This window comes from Lissotriton helveticus, chromosome 2_1 (genome assembly GCF_964261635.1).
Source record: "Lissotriton helveticus chromosome 2_1, aLisHel1.1, whole genome shotgun sequence".
Classification (NCBI taxonomy): Eukaryota; Metazoa; Chordata; class Amphibia; order Caudata; family Salamandridae; genus Lissotriton; species Lissotriton helveticus.
Genome location: NC_136059.1, coordinates 265,411,995 through 265,434,274, shown reverse-complemented (window position 1 = coordinate 265,434,274; position 22,280 = coordinate 265,411,995). Strand labels below are relative to the sequence as shown.

Below are 22,280 nucleotides of genomic sequence, written 5' to 3'. Positions count from 1 at the left end.
ACTGTTTTATAGTGTATTAAGAATTTAAACAAGTTGTCTGTGCAATATAAGGGAAACACCCACATAGGGACACAATGATAAAACAAAGCGAGGGGGTCATAATGTTTCTAATATGCAGAAAGAAAAGACAGAACCGCTATTGTCCAAGAAAAAGAGGGAATATAAAGCTAAATTACAAAATATATATTATAACAGACCAGGAGTATAAACAAAGACCCATTTGCTCCCGCTGCTATTTTAAGGAGAGGAACAACAAAGCCGCTGGTGCGGCAAATAAACTGAAAGCGAAAAACTTACATTTCAAGTAAATAATTATTTTGCAGGCAATATAGCTATTGATGGAAACGCAGCTCATTAAAAAAAACTTACAAATGAGAAGCCTACTGGAATGATAACTGCATCAGCTTGACATGAAGAGGTGTGTAACACCCTTAATCCTATGAACGCCGTTTTTAAGCTCATGGAGAGAAATCACATGAGTAGTCATGTGACCAGAAGCTAATCAAAGCTGAAAGGCTGACTATACAAGGGTGTAGATCCTGTAGTGACAGCAGGGGTGCGGACATGCTTAAAAGAAGTTCTACCCAAGTGGCTTAAAACAGTAATTGGTCCACAGGACACTGATAGGAGAAACACACAAGGAACAACAGAAAATAGTATGCTAAAGCCAATAGAAATGGAGGAAAAGTAAGTGGCAAGCACAGGAACTAGTGAAAAGCAAAGGCAGGATAAAGCCCCTTTTAAATACAATAGATTTGCTGGTGAAACCTAAAACCGAGTTATATGTTTGGCTGAAAAGCAACAAACCACTGAAATTCATTGGATACAGCTAACAAAGCACACAATACATGCCTAAACTCATGGGGGCAAATGTAAGAGGAAGTGGCAGAGTGAGACGTTAGCCGTCATGGCTTAACGCCTCACTCCGCTACCTCTGAAATGCAAGGCTGCACCATATTTACAAGGATATGGTGCAGCCTTGCGTTTCCCCCTGCGCTGGCGTTACACTTAGCAGTGCCATTTTGTAACTTTTGTGTGTGCTGCATCATGCAGCACACATGAAAGACACAAAATGGATTTTAAAAAAAACTTTTTTACAGATTGTTTATGTACAGGAAGGGGGACCTTCCTGTACATAAACAATCCATGTCAGTTTGCTTTTTCCGTGTGTGCTGCACAAGGCAGTACACATGAAATAAGCAAAAATGAGGAGAAATAATACATTTCTCCTCGTTTCGCCAAGTTAAGACCAGGTTTGGCCTGGTCTTAATTTTGGAGCTGCCTCCTATGTGTGCTGCCCTTGTAAGTAGGGGGCAGCGCCAAAAATCAATGGGTGTTGCGGTGGAACGCCCACCGCAACACCCACTGCCCGCCCCTTTCACGCTAACCATAGCGTGAAAGGGGGCCTTACTTACAAGTCAGCTTTAAGCCACATAAAGTGGCTTACTGCTGCCTTGTAAATAAGGCAAAGCCCCTATCGCCACCACGTCGGAAAAAGTGACGTTGTGGTGGCGATAGGGGCTTGTACATATGCCCCTAGGTGTCTGCCATGCTTAAAACATAATTAGCAGAAGCATAACATAGCGGGCGGTGCAAGTTACGTGTTGTGTGGTTTGTTAACCATAACTGGTGAATTTCAGTGGTTTGTCGCATTTGAGCCAGAACTATGACTAAGGTTTTCACTATGTTTTTTTACACCTTCTGCCATTGTGTTCATTACTTCTCCCTTGCATAACTTTTTGTTACTTCTACAGCTCCCCAAAAGCCATGCATGGCAACCTTTTCTAAGGTTTCTCATCTGCCTCTGTCTCAACTTGTCACTTCTGTCCCTTTGGAATACTCAGATGTCCCCTCTCCATATCGGTGATAACACGAAGGCACAATACACCTTCCACTGGTTTTTTTTTGTAAACAGATTTATTGATTTTCAGATATTCAACCCCACATTCACTGCTTTCGTTGTTGTTCAATCCGAATCTATGAAGTTACATTGTATATGTTAACAGTAGCAGGGCTCAAAAAATCATAAAAATGTTACTAGACCTGCAGGTCTAGTAACTTTAATAATCTACTAGACCTAACTGTAATGTACTTGCCTGGGGAACTGGTAGCATATTGAGTGATCCGTTGGTAAATATTTTGTCTTATGGAGCCGTCATTGTCTTTATTATCACATAAGAGAACACCTTCAAATATGCAAGTTCGCTATTTCTGCTATACAAAAAAACTAATTTTATTTACTAGACTCAATGTTTGCTCAGTGTATAACAAGAATCAAGCCCATATATAGGGTACACATGATACCGGGCTGGCCTCTTAATTAACTAATAGTATTGTCATCTGGGCAAGAGCAGAAATAATTCTCAGTTTATGTTTAAAAACTCACCTTTCATAAATATATTAGCAAAGCATGATGTGGTAGTGCATTTACAGATAGCATATTTTCCATTGAAATGGCCACAAAGCTTTCCCACTAACATGCAGTTTTACTGGTAATAGCGCATAAACAATGTTTGGAAATTGGGTTTAAGCATAAATATTTAAATTTTGCACATCACCAAGTAAAGTGTTCTAATTTGTTTTGATCCTATAAAAATATTTTTTTCACCACAAAATTACAAAATAGGTCTTCATAACTAGAGAAATATACTTGAAATATTTCAACAGTTCACGTAGCTATTTAAGTATGGTATTATAAAAAAAGCCTAACATCTTACAGCCTTTCATTTAACATGCTTTGCACAGTTCAATTGTCACACAGTTCATGTTACAAAATCCTGTAACTTAAGTCTTAGAAAGAAAAATAAATGTATGAAGACAAACCGACTTTTGACCTCTGTCTCCGAAAGCCAGCAAATGTGACACGATAACAAGATTTAAGAGCATTTTTATTGCTCTTTCACTTTGTGAGCAATAAAGATGTCTTTAAATCATGTTATTTTGCTTGTTCTGCTTTCAGAGACATAGGTCAAAGATTCATGAACAATCATTCTTTCTCAATAGGCACACGGGGAACAACAGACCAGGCCCAAATATGAAAGGCTTCACCTATCAAGAGAAACTCATGGCGAACCTGCAAGAAACAAAATAGAAATAGAAGGGTCCCAAGTATACATAAACCGGTTAGGTTTACCTTTCCAAGACCTATATATCCAAAATTATTGGTACACCACTAAGTAAACATAGGCATCACTACCGCTAATCGTTCGTGATATTCAAATCGGCGAAGAGTGACGTCAGCCGTGATTGTATCTACAGACGGAGCAGGGAGGCCGTATCCATTTACCCGGAGACTGGTCCCAATTGAAAAGAGACCTTTCCAGGAGGCTTCCACTTTGAAGGCAATCCATGATAAAGTTGAATCAAGACTAAATTTGGAAGATGGTCATATATTAACCACGCCTGTGCATTAAATCAGCTCCAAGATAGAGCACCTGCAGTTGAAAACGGTGGCTCCGCTGTAGTTTGTTAAGGGGACTGACATCGATAAATTAAGGTAAACTCTAATACAGTACCCACACTGAGAAAGGTGGTACATAGAGCCCGTGAACTATACGCATGAGGGAGAATGGAAAGGTCCCTAGTGTGCTGCTAAACGAAAGAAACTGTCCTGAAGAAGGTGTTTTAACTCCAAAAAACCCAAACGCTGCGTCGACAAGTTGTTTCTTTTTTAACTTTTATTTGTTACTTGTATTTACAGTATTGTCAAACTGGTTTTATATATTTTGTGATTTTAGACTGATTATAACATAAAATGTTGATCTACAACTTTGTATTTAATAAACTTGTATGAATTTATCTTGCAAAACTCTGTGACTGTCTTATATAAGGTGACTTGATATTAGTCTTAGATTTGCGAAATTCACGTTAATAACTGAGTGCATGAATAGAACGATTAGTGGTAGTGATGCCTATGTTTACTTAGTGGTGTACCAGTAATTTTGGATATATAGGTCTTGGAAAGGTAAACCTAACCGGTTTATGTATACTTGGGACCCTTCTATTTCTATTTTGTACTTCCCCTTGTCCCAGATTGGATGAGTAAGGGACCTCCCTTCTTTTGTATTCTTGTGAACCTGCAAGCAACCCCATAGGTGTGTCCGACTCTGGGTTTGATAAGTTATCTGCCATGTTCTGCCAAGCTTGGACTATATACATTTTCCCCACCCCTCTCTTAGCCTCTCGCAGCAGTAGTCTTCCCTCACACCATGGCCATTTTATCATCTCGTTCCTCCACGTGTGTATACGGGGGGCCCCAAGGTGTTTTCCAATTTCTCTCTATCTTACGCTTGGCTAGGACAAACGCGGAGTCTTGCTATTTGCCTGTAACTTTCATGTTAGAGGTGTGGGGGAACCATTCTAGCAAGCAATGCCCCATGGTATAGGAGACCTCTTTCTCGATCATGTGGAGAATCTCTTCCCAGAACATGTGCAGTGCGGTACATGTCCAGAACATATGTAGTATGAGTGCCCTCCCCTCCGCGCATCTAGGGCATGCAGTGTCATCTATCTGGAAATATCTACCTATGCGTTCCGGGGTCAGCTAAGATCTATGGAGGACATAGTAGTTAATAAGCTTAAAACGTGCATTCCTCTGGACCTTAAGTGTTCTAGCCAGGATTTTATCCCAGTCCTTCGCCATGATTGGAATACCCAACTCCTCCTTCCACAGGGAGTGTAGTTTTTCCAACGGTTGTTGTTGATCTGTGCACAGCGCTCTGTTCAAGCAAGAAACTGTCTTTATGGGCCTGCAGATAGAGTAAAGTATAGATTTATAGCACAGGGATGTGGAATTCCTTTAGCCCGACGCCCAGGACATATTGTTTGGGGTCAAGGGCAACAAGTTTTAATGTGTATTTTGTCCTTGGGACAAGTAGGCCTAATCACTGCAGCACAAACCCTTTGGCTGCCAGTTTTCAGTACCACATTAAGGGTCAGGGGAGGGCACTGCCTGCAGTGGAGTTAATATTTGTGTGCATATGTTAATGCTGTTCAAATTTGCATTGATGGTTCATTCATTTAAAGCCTTTATTATTAGGGTGAGCGCTCTAAGTAAATGCAAATTCTGACTGCACTACTGACAGTGGTTCCAGTATAAAAATGTGTACACACGGTTTCAAAGTTTGGCAATATGAGGATATGCATAATGCTCCTAGAGTGCTCTCTGATTAGATGCAACTATTTGGAGAAGCTTGAAAGCAAGATTAATGATTCTTAGCTTTCAATATAAAATGTTCCTCAGAAAATGAAAGAAGGGAAAAAACATATTGCTAAACTACTGGAAAATTTCAGGTTAGATTTCTATGCAACATCATTTAGTAAAATGTGTTTATGCATGCTAGTATTTCCCAAAAATATTCATATTGGAAAATCAGTGTAACCAGTTTCCATAAGATTATGGGAAATATAAAAATAAACAAGCATTGGTAAACCCAGTAGGTCTGAAGTTGGTGGTCAGCTTTTTACTTTTAGCAATGCGTGACTTGTTTTGCCATGGTTTTTGTAAAACCTTATTGAAAGCAGCCTGGCCCTCACCATTATAACAAACATTGGCAAAAGCAAAAACTGTTTTTGGTCTCAAAAAGCACACACTGCCACATTAGTTATTGGCATTGAACAAAACTACTTTGTGTGCCGATATGCTCCTTGTGAAAGAGCAGAATGCGGTCACTCGCAGTGAAGCTAGCAGATCCAGAGCGAGAGAGAGAATTTTAATAAATCCAAAAGGTCATGGTTAACGCCACACCAAATTAGGGGCCCAATTAAAAGTGCACCCTTGGTATATTTCCTTGCATTAAGTGCAGCTATATGGCTTTCGTGAATTTAAAAGAATTTACAGAAGTAGGGCAAGAAATTGTACTCCTAGAAAATATTTGTGAACTGCATTTTAGCATGAGCAAATATGCATGTGTAGATTTGCTCATACGGAAACCTGAGTATTTGCAAGTTAATTTTCCCTCTAACCACTTTTTTCCCAACTCTGGCAGAAGGTTTACGTCTGACATTATCAGGAGTACATTTCCAACATTTCTCAGTATGGGAAAATATTACAGAAGAGTTGTTGAAAACCCTTAAAACATGCAAGTTAGTAGGTTTTCACAGACTCAAAAGGGCATTCAATCCCTGGAACTATTGCTTACCACTACCTTCAGTCCCAGTAAGTAGATTTGCCGAAACGTGGCAACAAAGGGATTGCGAGTATTAAAACACTACTATGATATGAGCCCTGGCATAATCAGAGAGGCTATAGAAGAGCTCCTATATAATGAGATTGCTGCCATAATTTGTCGCCGCACTACATGGCACCAAAGAGACAAGTGGATTTTGTTACAGGACAAGTAGATTTATGAAGCAAAATGCCCCATGGACAAGTAGATATTTTAATAAATTCCACACCCCTGATAGCACCAACGGTTTCGTGGTTCCTGTGTGTCAATATTTGCTTATCGCAGATGTTAGCGCTCTATGCAGTAAGAAATGCCACAGGGGCAAGTCGAATTCCGCGCGAAGCTCTTAATACAGGAGCATCTCGGATTCTCTGTAAAGGTCTCCTACTTTCGTTGTCCCAGCCTCAATCCAGTGATCAAGGCTTCACCAATTGACGCCATGTGGAAGTGCCTTCAGCATCTCCAAAGGCAGTTCAGGTGAGTAGGGAGTCTTAACTTGTATCTTCTGTAGCCCTCTGTTCCATCATTTAGCCAGCACTCTGAATTCCTGCGGGTCAGCCCCAGCCGATCTTTTCACCCGGAGGAACACTCGGAGGAGGTCCAACATGGGTGGCACAAAGGGATCCAGAGGTCAATCTGGTTTTCGCCTCTGTGCCAACCGCCTGATCAGCCACTACAGTTGGGCTATAATACGTCTCGAAATCATGAACCGCCAACCCACCCGGCGTCACTGGGTGCTGCATCGTTGCCAACGCCACCAGCCTACGTCCCGGCCCCAAGATGAATGCAATGAGTCTAACTCTTGAAAGAATGCATGCAGGATCCATATGGGGAGCGTGCCAAAGTAATAAAGAAGACAGGGAAGGGCCATCATCTTCAGGAGTGCTATCCTGCCTGCCAACGAAAGAAGCAACAACTTCCAAAAGTCGATGGACGTCCTAAGCGCTTTGAGAGCTCGCCCCACATTTCCTTCAAAGAGGTCAGTCCGATTGTGATATATTCTGACCCCAAGGTAGTTCAAGCACTGTGATTCTCACTGCAGATGGGCCAAGTCGGCTGGGGGTGTCTGTATTACACCTCCATTTCTCCCTGAGAATCCTTTGCCAAACCAGTACAACATGGGTCTGAGCCATTAGGACAGCTATGCTGACACCCTGTTGTTGCCAAGATGTGGGACAACAATGCCAAAGCATCATCCCTTTTGCTGCTTTCTCATGTGCAAGAACTTGCAATATACCATCTTACTCATTAAGTGTTTTTTATCTTAAGTATATGGTCCAATATATTTATGATTGTAAGTGTGGCACACTTTTCTTTTCCACAACAGGACAACCCATGATCCAACAGAACATTCTTGATGAAACAACTAACATCCATTACTACACATATATCCCAGTCAACTATTACAACATTTTCAACTACACATAGCAACATGATATACCACACAATCACCAAAACATCACATTAAACTGTTCTTCTCACAATTTCGATATGCAGTATGGGCGACTGCCACTGAACTTCCAACAGCACTTACTTTCTAAAAATGCCTCTTAATCATATCCAGATATATTTATGCTCCGCTACAGACAAACAGAACACATTAGACAGGCCCCTTGGTACCATCATGCACAAACGACATCAAAGACATACGGCTAGCAAAGAATTGCCACTTCAATAACACTTTCACATGCTTTCACTAAACTACATATTGGTACAATTCACAGGGCATTAGCTTAAAGATAGGTTAAACTTGATACAGACTCAAGCACAATACCAGCTCAAAACTATATAATTGGCTAACAACACCCCTTAACATAATGGTCCGATCACACCTGGAATTGGACATTATCAACTCCTTAAGAAACAAAAGTAACAGCTCAATCCAGCGCACAAAGTTCTCCACAATGATCGCTGATGTTATGAGATACATCACGTTAATGACATTAACGAATATGAATCACTACTTAACTATACAATGGAGAAACTGCTCTTTAAAACCAAACACTAAGACACTACACAACTTTTAAAGGGCGCCCAGACTCCAAAAGCAGTTTGGGTCTATGCCACTGCAGGTTACTTTTTGAGGAATAAATAACAACGGGAAAGAAGGGTCTGAGGGAAAATTTAAAGACCACCCAGAGTAATATCCCCATACCAGTAATGCTCACCACAAGAAAAACTGGGGGTCTGTATAGGAGCTGGAAGCGCTCCAAAATAAGCTACGAACTTCTAAAAAGTAAGTTCTTGCTGGTAGAGCTATACAAGTCTTTCTACCTAAATGCGTAACAGGGCGAACCTTCAAATGGACCTACTTAGATTGTTAGTCGTTCCTTAGCTAGTTGTAACAGCTATGGCGGTTAGTGGGTGCTGGGGAACTCGTGAGGTTATGGGACCATTTCCTCTACTTGAGACTCTTTGAAAGCTTTGTGGGGCTTGAGTAATAGAGGGGTTATATTTTGGTTTGGAGAGTTGGATAGACCATTACTGTCCTCCACTCCCTACAACACCCCTCTCTTGCCTTTTACAGAGCGGAGCCTCCCTTTTCCTGAGCAGAGTTCCAGGAGAGGTGAGGTCGACTCTCTGTACAATTCAGGTGAGTAATAATATTATAAAATATGGGCTTATTTGAGACAAGCCAGCGTCAGTGTTTCCCTTCAGATAGGACTTACCTTTTCTCCTTCTTTTTATATAGATATGAGATATACCAGCTGACACAGAGGAACATGAATTTTGGATTGGACACATATATCCTTTACGATTAATTTAATCTTCACTTTTTACGCAGTAGCAAACATTTAGAACTATGGCCCTGACGAAAGCCGTGGGATCCTGTCCCTGCTGGCTGAAACATGTTGGCCTTATATACGCAGTTATATGGTTAAGACTGCCTTTGTTGCATGGTTCTTGTTTTTGTAAGGGAAAGGACAAATTATACTATAGTTCACATTATTGATCCTTTACCCTTTTTTATACTCACTACACTTTTCGTTTTTTGCACTGCACATGATCCTATCATGATCTTTTTCTCATGGTCACTATAGCGATTGAGGGTGTGACCCAATCGAGTAAAGGTAATGGACTGGTCTCGATGATCAAGAGACATACCATCCCTGCTTGGATGACCAAATGATAACATTTGATCTACATAAACTTTTGATGGGAATCCAATGTTCTTTGTATGGGTCTTACCAACAATCTAAGTAGGTCCATTTGAAGGTTCGCCCTGTTACGCATTTAGGTAGTAAGACTTATATAGCTCTACCAGCACGAACTTACTTTTTAGAAGTTCGTAGCTTATTTTGGAGCGCTTCCAGCTCCTATACAGACCCCAGGTTTTCTTGTGGTGAGCATTACTGGTATGGGGATATTACTCTGGGTGGTCTTTAAATGTTCCCTCAGACCCTTCTTTCCCGTTATTTATTATTTAGAGCAGCTTTCCGGCTGCGGGTCTTTTCTATAGACTACACTGTATGAGGTAGTCTTCAACTAGTGACATTGTTTGCACTAGTTTATGACATCGAGTCTCTTTGGAGAGGTACGGGTTCATTTTCCTCTGAGTTTTAGGCCCCCCTTTTCCACGTTCCTGCTATGGATTCTTTCACACTAATTTCATGAAAGCAAGGTTTGAAGCGAGTTTGTATATGGCAAACTATAAATCGGAAAGCATATAAACTACAGGAAAGCGTATTATGACATAATTTTGTAGTTCCAAAGTGACGTCTCGCGATAGAACGGGATAGTTCATCGTATTATTGAGAATACTGCTGTATTTTGGAAACAGCTTGAAAGTGAGGAAAGTAAGCCTCCTCCAGAAGCGGTTTATATCTAATTACCACGTCGCGCCAAGGAGCAATGCCACATGTCTCAAATTATAGAGCACTCCGGTGTATTTAGATAAAGGTTACTCCGCCTTTATCTGGTTTTCCTCCCTCTTTTTAAGCCTCCCGGGCTCTGCTACCGTCGCCTCCCCCTCAGCTCAGATCCTGCAAAGAGGCGACGACGGACAGGTTAGTGGCTACATAGTAGTTCGTTTTTTTCTTTCCTTAGACATAGATTTACGCCAGGCTGTAAGATACAAACAGGGTTATCTATCTTAGACATATTTGACTTGATATAACCATTGTGGAAAACCAGGCTTTTTAAGTCGTTCCTTAGCTAGTTGTAACAGCTATGGCGGTTAGTGGGTGCTGGGGAACTCGTGAGGTTATGGGACCATTTCCTCTACTTGAGACTCTTTGAAAGCTTTGTGGGGCTTGAGTAATAGAGGGGTTATATTTTGGTTTGGAGAGTGGGATAGACCATTACTGTCCTCCACTCCCTACAACACCCCTCTCTTGCCTTTTACAGAGCGGAGCCTCCCTTTTCCTGAGCAGAGTTCCAGGAGAGGTGAGGTTGACTCTCTGTACAATTCAGGTGAGTAATAATATTATAAAATATGGGCTTATTTGAGACAAGCCAGCGTCAGTGTTTCCCTTCAGATAGGACTTACTTTTTCTCCTTCTTTTTATATAGATATGAGATATGAGATATACCAGCTGACACAGAGGAACATGAATTTTGGATTGGACACATATATCCTTTACGATTAATTTAATCTTCACTTTTTACGCAGTAGCAAACATTTAGAACTATGGCCCTGACGAAAGCCGTGGGATCCTGTCCCTGCTGGCTGAAACATGTTGGCCTTATATACGCAGTTATATGGTTAAGACTGCCTTTGTTGCATGGTTCTTGTTTTTGTAAGGGAAAGGACAAATTATACTATAGTTCACATTATTGATCCTTTACCCTTTTTTATACTCACTACACTTTTCGTTTTTTGCACTGCACATGATCCTATCATGATCTTTTTCTCATGGTCACTATAGCGATTGAGGGTGTGACCCAATCGAGTAAAGGTAATGGACTGGTCTCGATGATCAAGAGACATACCATCCCTGCTTGGATGACCAAATGATAACATTTGATCTACATAAACTTTTGATGGGAATCCAATGTTCTTTGTATGGGTCTTACCAACAATCTAAGTATGTCCATTTGAAGGTTCGCCCTGTTACGCACTTAGGTAGTAAGACTTATATAGCTCTACCAGCACGAACTTACTTTTTAGAAGTTTGTAGCTTATTTTGGAGCGCTTCCAGCTCCTATACTTTTTAAGGGAAACATGCGTGCATGGTCACATAATCGGATATCAACCACAGTAGCTTTCACATACCACACCCACAAGTTCACAACATTTCATTGAAGCCACATAACCAGTTAATAATGCTACCCAACAAAACAGCCTCAGAAGGCCAAGCGGTGGTCAACTGTTCACAAGAGCAAACAAATTTACAGCCCTTCAGCACAGACATTCATAAACACAAGTCACTAAAAATATCTGGAGAGGATTTTACTCATACTATATGGTTTGTTGTCCAAGACAAACGACATACTACACAGAAATATTGTCTCTACTCGTATACAATTACATTAGACCTTCTCGACACTGATCTGTATAAAAAATTAAAACACCTACAAAAACATAATAATGACGAGACAGACCAAGATTTATTAATTACTAATTGTGCGTGCAATGACTACAGTGTGTTTATCAAGGAATAAAATAACTATTATATGTATTACACCATTGCATTATTTGAAGTTCAGTGGACACATCAGACCATGTTTTCATCAAATAATTTTAAAATATAGTGTTTCATCTTACAGAAATGTAGTGTCTATTTAATGAACTATGGAACAGGTAGGGTCAGAGAATAAAAGTTATATAGTGGTCACTACCCTTTCTCTGTCAGAATAACGTTCGCACGAAGAGCAAGTTTTACCTTTCTGCCCTGCCTCCACTCACCATTCAGTCCATAACCTTTGTTACAGTCCATTACGCGTTCATTTCAGACAGTGTAGTTAGAGTCAATTTCAAACAAGGTCCAGAATAAGTGTGACCACTCATCAGAGACATTCGCAGATTCTGAAAACTCACCACTTAAAAGACGGAATACTTTATGGCTATCGATTGACCAGCTCATGTAAACCCTTTTCTGTTACAGCAATACTAATTGGCTGAAAGGCCAAGGAGTGCATGCCCTTCGAGACACCAACAAAATGGGAGTGCTTTGTTGTCATATTATGGAAGTTATGCCTGGCAGCTTTAAAGTAGCTGTAGTCACTCAACCACTTCTGTCACCAGCAGACACATTAAGTAGTCTAATATGAAGTGGTTTGAGTAACTGTGCTTTGTTATTCCTTTTCACTTTAAGCACTTTCTTATTTGGTTTTCGTAGTTGTAGCCTGCCGTTTGTCTTGCTGAAACCTTACAATTCGTGGTTCTAGCTTCCTTAAGCTTTTAAAATCAAAGAGGTAAAGTTTTGAGCAGAAATGGTTTGAGTTACAAACAAGTTGAACGTTGTAAGGCCCTCTTTATCTCTGTGCAACAACAATACAGTACAACAAATGTCGTATCAACTGAATTGCAGAAAAAGGTGATTTACATAGATAGAATATGAATGCAGAAACCAAGTTCAGTATTATGTCAGTTATAGTTGGCCCGCAAAGGGTTGTCGAAAGCAGATTCCAAGGAGCTACAATGGCATTTTGAAACATAATGATAATGATTTGTATGCATCATAATACGTTTAGGGTCCCTTTTGAAATTTCTCACCCTCTCCCCACCCCTTTAGAAAAGTTGGGGTACTCCTATTAACATATTGTTATTATAAACTGTGGTATGTATAAATTGTTTGCTCACAATTGTCACTTTTACCTCATGTTTACGTCTGCTTTTGTAAGTTGTTCACCTGTAATTTTCTGTTCTATTGTGAAGCGCTCTGACGCCTTCGGGTAAAGTCCGCGCTATATACAAACGCATAAATAAATAAATAAAATAAATATGTCAGCTAATATTAAAGGACCAACCAAAGCAGCACATACGAAGTGCAGAAGTTTCAATCATGGCACAATGTAAATATAGAAACGTCACACAGAAGCTCACTAAATCTGCCTTCTATGGGTATGAAATATAGCCTTACTACCACCCCTCCTGAGTGCAAGCTTTAGCAGACATTCTCATTAAAGATTGCGTCCACGAGAGGAGGAGCCAAGCAGCCATCTGAAATGGCCGCATAGTCGCTCGGCTCCGCGAGCCCCTTCGCCCCACACGACTATCCTGTCGAATATCCTGACCCAAAGTGCCCTCTTTTGCCTACGGAGAGAAAGCGAACACCTACCGTCTGCTTCCGGAGCATCTACGTGCCGCCGATCCTGGGAAATCTCCCCGTCTGCTTTGCGGCCCGTGCGATGGTGGGACCGGGGCGTTGATTAGGCGGGGCCTCCGGCCTCGGCATCGACGGCCATCGAGGGTGGAGCGGCGCCTCGCCGGTGGGGGCAGATGTTATGAACGACCGCTGCCAGCGGTAACGGCACGAACTGATCGACGTGGACCCTCGTGGGACAGAGTGGCGGCGTGGGATCGGAGGGGGCGCCTGACTCCTGCCCCCTCCCCAACGTTTGTTGTCCAGGCATAACCGGAGATCGCTCTGATATAGGTGGGCGACTCCCGGGGCCCGGCGGGACTTTAGCCTTTTGGTGGCTCTCCTTTCTGGACCCTGCCCCACAATTTGTTTGTCCTGGAGATGCATCCTGCGGTGTCCCCATGGTGCGGTCCCGCTCCCTGGATCTGTGCAGGGGACCGGCGCCGATCGGCTCAAGATGGCGGCTGGCGCCTTTCTTCGCGGCTCACGTCCGGGCCGGGCGGCTGTTGCAGAGATGGGACAGGGATGCCCGCATCGCACGACGGAGTTCACACCCTGTGATGTGTTGGCTGCCTTAACGGCTTTGCAGGAGACTGTTGATTGCTATGCCCGAGTCCTGGGTACAAGACTGGATGCCATCGCTGTTTCGCTACCTATGATGACCATGGTCCTACTCCGGGACTCGGCCGTTGACCATGCTGCTGCTTCTGTGGGGAAGGTTTTGGTTCCTCGGAGGCTCCTCGGGCCGCTTGGGGCCCGGACTTCTTTGCCCGTGCTGGCCGTCTTGATCGCCTGTATGACTTTATCCTTGGGGCACATGTTTGACTGGCGGCTGGGAGTGGAGCGCTGTTTTCCTTATTGGACTGGCCCCGGGGGTTCGCGGCCATGGCCGGACTGTTTGACTTTCTCCTCCTTGATGCTGTTCTTTTGTGTCAGCTTTTGGAAGTTCATGGGACCGGCGCTGTGGTTGCCTTATCTTTACTGTCTGTATTTGGGTGGCTTTGAATTATTATGCTTTTTTATGGCCTTGTTCCGTCCGGGCCCACCTATCCTGCTCGGACCTTCGAGACTGTGCTTCCCGTTGCTTATTGATAGAACTTCAGGCAGTATTCTTATCAGACAGGGTCAGGGCTGAGGTGGCCTGTCATCTATTTGCTTTCTTATTGACGGGCGGTGTCGTGGATATCTGTGATTGCTATTTTTTGTTCCTGTCCCCAGGCTCTATTGATCTTCCTTGTGGTATTGACTCCTTTTTGGGATTTTCGTAGTGTTGGGGGGCAGGGCGGGGCCGAGCGGCGCATTGGGGGTCCTCCTCCATTTCTCTCTTTTTCTTTTTGTTTTCCTTCTTTTCTATCTTTCTATATTTCGGGTTCTATTAGGGCGACAGGCACGCGGCTGGGGGGTAGGCCATGACCTTCTGCGGGTGTGCAGGGTGGGGGTTGCGGGCGGGGCGTATGTTTGTGTTCGTTATTATGGCCCTTTAGTCTTTCTTTTTCTCAGTTGTCGTCGTTGCCTGTGTTTCTTGCGGTGTGTATGGCGCTGAAGGGTGGGTTCGGACCTTTTGTATGCTGGGGCTGTGCCTTTGCTTCTCCTGTTATGTATATTTTGTCCCCTGGGGCCCCCCTCATCGTATAGACACTGTTTCATCTATCCTGATTTACGCACTATCGTGGGAATGCGTGTGATTGCGTGACGCTTCTTTTTGCTCCTTCTTAGTAAGATGAACCTTTCATATCCTTACTCGAGCTGCTATGCCGCATCCGAATTCTGTACTGTTGCTGTATTATCCTGTGCCTTGAATTGTTGCCACAATGCTTCTCGCTCGCAATGTTTTGACTTTACTAGCGGCCGGCCGAGATGGTTGTAGGCCCATCTCTGTACTCTGATTTGCTACAAATAAAGGTTCAATAAAAAAAAATAAAAGATTGCGTCCACATTTTAAATCTCCATATGGTTTCGCTTCTACAACTCCACCCAAACTATGCAGGGTCAGCTAAAGGGTTCAATCGGGATGCCTGTGATATTGCGTATGTGCTATGGAGGCAGACAACACTGTCGCAGAGGTGGCATGCTTATCCTGGGCATTACAGGAAGTCACATTTGATTGCACCCGTTTTAATATTCCTCTTGTATTTTATGACAGACAGCGGAGAAGCGTGTCGACCAGGCATGGCTGTACTGTTAACCCAAAGCAGCCCTGTCACATTTTGTCAGACCAGCCCCCTACGGTGAATAGGAAGTGCAGCAATTTAACCTGGCCACTACAGGGATGGTTTTGCCCCCACCCCCAAAGAAAATGTGGGCAAAAATGGGCCAATCTAGAACACAATTTTCATTATATATATTCAATTGTATAAGCTTTTAAAGCATAGTCAATGATGACCTTAGAGTGCACCAGGATTCAACAATCTTTGTTGGGGCTCTTAAATAATTCCCACACTATCACCCTCCAACAGTGCCTCTCATCTCTCCATAGCCCCTCTCTCATGTGTATTTTGCATGTTTAAAGGACCTCTCATACCAGTGTAGGATATCGTAGCACTTTACATCACACACAAATACAGAGACAGTGAATAATACATGTGTAAATCAGTGTATAGAATATGTTACAAAGGAAAATACAAGGTGTAGGATTCACGTCATCCATACTGGTAGGCATTTTTTAAAGATTGCTTGATGTGGAGAAGCACAAACGCAGGATTCAGAACTTAACACAGTGGCTAGGGTTGGCTTTACTAATAAGAATTTATTTCTACCCAAACAAATCCTTTTTTAGCAACATGATAATGAAAGACTAAAAAAAAATACTTTCTAACCTGTACCATGTGGTGTGCATGTAGCTCTTTGATGAAAGTTTATAGCTCACTGTCCTAGATTATGATTGTGACTTAAGAACTGCACCGTGAGAAACGCATCTCTGTGACTAAAGTAGTAACCCACTAAGCGATGCACATAAAATACTGTTCTGTGCTCTGCATGGTACATGTCCTTTGAAGCGGGCATATTTTATCCGCCGTGCCTTAAAAGAGTCAAATCTGCCACTAGATAAAACTCTGATCCCGCTCAAGCAGGTACATTAACCATCAGAGTTATCCTGATACTTTTACTGTTGCATGAAAACTACTGGATACACAAGGAACTCTGCAGCTGGTGTTTTTAAAACAGCTGCACTACTACAAAAAACGGCCCCCAGTAACAAAACCAGCCCCCGACCCTTCCAGCGCCCCAGGGAAACACCCCATGCCCAGTAGGACCAGTCCAGCCTTGTGAGGGGCAGTGGGCGGGGGTTTCCACTTTATCCTGGGGACTTATCATACATGCAAACAGACCCGATTCTGGCGAGAGACTCCAGATTTTTTTAAAACAAAAATGTCTTTATTTTAGACATTTCCTGCCTGAAATTGTCTCTGCTTCAACAGAAGTCCATTCCCTAATTATTTTGTCAAAATCCCCGAATTTCTTGTTCTGAAATAAATGTCGGCGTACATAGACTTATTGGGGTGATATGCGAAAACATGAAAGAGATGGGTCCGTTACATTTCAATCGTATGGTAGTGTCACGCTCTGAAGCATATGCTGGCATAAATGCGCTACGCACACCGTCAATCAAGCGCGGCTATTCACCCGGGAGGGTATCCAGGCGCTGTGATTACCTTAACATCTTTAAGCACCTTAACATAAAGTTGGTCTTACCTCTCACCCTACTCCTACTTATATGTGTCTTTACAACATAAGCAGCTTCAAAAAACGCAACAACTGCTCAAAAATACAACAATGCTATGTAAAAGTGACGTCCACGCGATTGTTAAGAACAACAGCCTTGTGTCAGCCTCTAAGATAAACAATAGCATACAGCATGATCACTTCACATTGCATGTCTTTATCAGTTCTAGCAAACCACGCCTTTCCATCAATCTAGGTAGAGATCGACTGGTTTTGTCAACGCTTGTTTGTTTACATTTTGCGACGCTTTTCCTCTCACTTACCTCCTCTTTCTAACCCCTCTCCTCAACATTAAAATCTTTTTCACATCTGTAAAGTTTGAACCGGTGTTCTATCGCGCTCTGTAACCCCCTCGCTTTGCGCATGCGTAGTAACGGTGCGCATGCGCACAAAACGCATCACCACGCCTACCATCAGTCCGTGTACTCCTAATGTTTAAATCATCGCCTTCGTCACACTTTCGTCATCGCGTGGACAGGGGGCCCTCTACAAACTCTGCAACGTGAGAGGCGGCGCACGCTCTCCTCGCATCTTTCTACTTGAGCTGAAATGTAAACAAGCATTCTTCTCCCAGGATCCCTGGCTGACGATGCGCTTCTTTCCATTCCGCGCATAATCCTTGATGCTGACATTTCCTGTCACAGGCTCTCAGCGCATACGCCGTGGCCCTAACTGAGGATCTCTATAAGAAGTGACTTAAATTGAAAGCCGCTTCTTTTCCGTCGGAGATGCAAGTCTCCCCCCTGGTAATTGCCCGTACTTTAATGAAGCCCTGGACTTCTTAATGAGAGCTGAAATGGGACCCAGCGGTTGGTACTGTGAAGCATGGCATTAAATCAGCATGGCTCACCAGAGAGTCTTCCGGGAGCCGAGGACCTCCCCGAAGCGGCTGTAAGTCGTCCTTTCGCATGACTGCCTATAACACCGGGCGGCTAACACTTTCCCTAAACTGCGCACATTAACGCAAACGTCACACTCTGCACAACGCCAGGGTGCTGGCCTATCATAACGAACTCGGTAGCAGGGGACAGTCACCACAAGAAAGCAGAGTTAAGGTTGAAAGGACATGAATTGTGTTGTGTAATCTGATATTTTACAGCAGTGGAGATGGATTTCTAAGTTGAAATACTAGGCTATAGTTTACACGTGGCCAGGACTAGCCATAAAGTATGTGTGTATATGTATCTGTGAGCCCATGGAGAAGATCACATCGCCAAAAAAGCCGTATACATTAGTCCATGCTGGTGTAATGTTATTTCCTCCACTGATCACTCTGAGCCAGTATTGTAATTAACACAGGTTTATTTTCATACATTTATGTATATATCACAGAGCTAAGGGCGCCGAGCGTCTAACTGTCCCCAGCTCCGGTCGCCAACTGCCGCTCTTGTCTTTCGCGCCTATCTCCTCTCGCTCCTGCGCATGCGCGGCCTCTCCGCTCTAGTCTAGTGCGTCACCGCGTCATCGCGTATGCGCACATAGACTAGAGCGCACACCACATATCTCCCTCCTTTAATGAAAACAGAAGCATGTTCCCCCCTCCCACCAGGTTGGGTGTCCTCAACTGAGAATAGTCTTGGTGGGGAACCCAGGGGGGGCATAGCCCATCTAATGTCCTTCCATATCAAAGTCTCTATAACGAGAGGGCACAATAACTGCCCTTCCACTGCGGGTGTGTCTTACCGGTATGCTCTCTGACACTTCTGTCTCTCCTCGGGACACCCCAGCTTCTCTCGCATCTGCTCTCTGGTCTGCGTTCACCTGTTCATCACGGCCCTCGGACAACCTGGCTCCCCAGGCTTCCATTTCACTGTCGGCCTTTGCGCCTTCTTCATGGTTATCCGTGCCTTGCTCCGCGAAGGATCTGGCCTCCTGGTCATTCCTGCTACTCTCTTCCACCTCAACCTTGGGCCAAACCAATATTTTGTTGACTCTGGCCATGCGGTCTTGCGACCAGACCTTTCCATCACTGAGGAGAGCCGCCCTACCACGCACTTCCTTGACTTGTAGCGGCTGGCTGAACTTACTTTCGCCTTTCTTTTGCAGAGTGGGAAGTTTGATCCTAACCCACTCCCCTTTTTCCAATGCCGTGTCCTTTGTGCTTCGTCGCTTGTCATAGTGGGCTGCGTAGATCCTCTGGGCCTTCTCCAGGTTGTGTTGCACCACCGCCGGGGACCACTTGCTGGTGATGGTCTTCTCCCGCCATGCCACATTGTCCCGAGTGAAGGGATGACGTCCCCTAAGCACTTGGAACGGACTGTACCCCACCACCGAGGGCGTTATCCGGTAAGCCCACAGCATGTTCATCACTTCCATCTCCCAGTCTTTTCCTTGCGAAATGGCCGCCTGGATGGAACCCATGAGCACCCTGTTAAACCTTTCGACCTGGCCGTTGCAAGCCGGATGGTACACGGCCGTGTGTTTCACTTCGATCCCATTCCTCTTCATGTATCTTCCCCACTTGTCTGACACAAATTGCGGTCCATTGTCACTAAGAATGGATTTGGGTATTCCTTCTCTGAGGAACACCGAGGTTAGAAACTTAAGGATCGTCTCCGTGTCCATCGACTCTTGTAAGTCTATTTCCGGCCACTTGGAGTACTTGTCAATTATCACGCAAATGTACTTATTCACTCCTCTGCTGTCCAGCACAGGCCCCAGAATGTCAATGGCCACTTCTTCCCACGGGCCTCGTGGGGTGTCGAACTTCCCTAGAGCTGGTCTGAGTGGCCGAAGCACCTTATCCGCGCCCTGGCACTGTTCACACTCCCTCACTTGCCTCTCTATGTGATTATCCATTCCCGGCCACCAATACATCTGTTTGACCAACGCCTTGGTTTTTACGATGCCCAAATGCCCCTCATGGAGCAAATTCAGCAGTCTTGGTATCAGTGTCACTGGGGGCACCACTTTCTCTCCTCTGTACAAGAATATTCCTGAGTCACTCAGGGATAGTTCCTCCCTCATTTCATAAAATCGTCGCACACCTTCCTTGAGCTTCTTCTTGTCCGGCCAGCCCATGGTAAGGTGTTTCCTTACTTCCATCTTTTCCTCATCGAGCTCATAAGCTGCCTGCCATTCTTGTGCACTGATTGACGTTTCGTGGTCCTCCATGCTGGCTACCATCTCCTCTGTGTCCTGGGCCTCACCTGGCGCCTCCTCCATTGCTGCCGCCCGGCTGAGGTAATCAGCTACTTTGTTCTGTGTACCTGGAAGGTATTCTACATCATATGTATAGTCCAGCAACTTTAAGGTCATCTTCGCTATCCTCGGGGTGGCCGTGTCATGACCCGATGACGTCAACACCTTGATAAGTGGCTTGTGATCCGTTTGGAGCCTGAATCTTGTGCCCCATATGAACTGACGAAACTTGCTCAGTGCCCATGTGACCGCCAGCATCTCTTTTTCGATTACGCTGTACCGTTGTTCCGTCGGGGACAGCGCCCTGGATGCAAAACAGATCGTTTCCTTGGCACCATCTTCCCTTTCTTGCGCCAAGACAGCTCCCAGGCCCTTGTCACTTGCGTCAGTTGTCACCACTGTTTTTCCGGTGGGGACATACCCTTGCAGCGGGATGGCGTGGCTGATACAGTCTTTAATGGACTCGAATTCGGATTGGGCCTCCGCATCCCATACGAACTTTGCATTGTTCCTGATTAGTTGTCTCATCCGGTGCGTTCTGGTGGCAAAATGTCTGACAAACCGGCTGTAATACTCGGCCATTCCAAGGAATGACCGCACTTCCTCTTTGGTAGTTGGAGCCTTGGCATCTTTAATTGCTTTCACATTTTGTTCCTTCGGTGATATGCCATGCGTCCCTATCTCGTGCCCCAGGTAGGTCACAGAGCGGGACCCTATTCTACACTTGCTCCATTCCGCCGTCAATCCCCTGCTTTGCAGCACTCCCAGCACTCGGTGTAGCTTCCTGTCGTGTTCGCTTTTGTCGGAGCCCATCACTAATATGTCATCTTGGAAGTATTGCACTCCCGGAATGTCCTTGAACAACCTATGCATAAGTTTCTGGAACACGGCCGCAGCGGATGCCAGGCCGAACGGCATTCTCTTGAATTGGTAGCATCCAAAGGGCGTTATGAAGGCTGTGTACTTCCTGCTCGATGGATGCAATTCTATCTGGTAGTACGCAGACGTCAGGTCTATGGTGGAGAAATGGTTGATCCCTTTAGTCCTCGCCAGCATCTCATCTATTCTGGGGAGAGGAAATCTCTCCACTACAAGGCTTTTGTTGAGCTCCCTTAGGTCCACGCAGAGCCTGACCTTGCCGTTCGGCTTCTTAACTACCACCAAGGGCGATAGCCATTCCGCACTGTCCACTGGTTCAATGATGTCTTGCTCTTCCAACCTCATTAGTTCTTGGCGCACCGCCTCGCTCGTAGACATCGGTATGTTCCGTACTTTATGCACCACTGGCACTGCTCCCTCCTTGATGACCATCTTGTGCACGAATTTGTCCAGTTTTCCAACTGTGCCCTCAAATACTTTGGAGTATGCCACCTTCCAATCCTCCTCCTTCGAAAGGGGCCATTCGTCTGTTAGCAGGATCTGTTCTTTCCCCCCAGGGTTGAGGATGATACCGAGATCACCTGCATCTCTCCATCCCAGTACCGATGGGCCTTTTTCAGCTACATACAGGGTGCACGTGGCTGACCGTCCTCGGAATTCGAACTCCAAGTCCCTGCACCCAACCAGGGGGATGGTATTCTCAGTATACGAGATGGGTCTGATGTCCGGCGGCATCAAGTCAGGACCTATGGCAGGCACGAAGTCCTCTTCCCATATCGACCTTTGTACAATGGTCCAGGGGGATCCAGAATCCACGGCCACGTGTACTTTGACGCCCCCAATGAGCATGTCGGTGCGGGGCTTGTCTCTTCGCTTGCCGGACACGTCCAAAACTTGATCCTCTATGCACAGGACTAGATCATCATCATCCACTTCGTCTTCCTCACTTACGTTGGCCGCTGCTGCATCGATGCACTTAACCATGGACTTCGCCCCTTTCTTTCGGCAGACTTTTTCGAAATGGCCAGTCAACCCACAGAACGAGCACCTGGCGCGGAACGCGGGACAACGCCGGTCCTGGGCCGCGTGTGCTGCACTACCACATCTGTAGCATGCGAATTTT

The 22,280-nt window shown here is 44.5% G+C and overlaps 1 protein-coding gene across 1 annotated transcript in view; it reads right to left on the bottom strand.

Annotated features, from left to right (window-relative positions):
• The window catches only part of SKA1 (spindle and kinetochore associated complex subunit 1), a 121,147-nt gene extending 103,580 nt beyond the window's left edge, over positions 1 to 17,567 (bottom strand). The window contains exon 1 of the mRNA XM_078674798.1: positions 17,401 to 17,567. The gene's annotated coding sequence lies outside the window, so the exon portion shown is untranslated. The remainder of the gene's footprint in view (positions 1 to 17,400) is intronic.
• Positions 17,568 to 22,280: the final 4,713 nt, after the last annotated feature.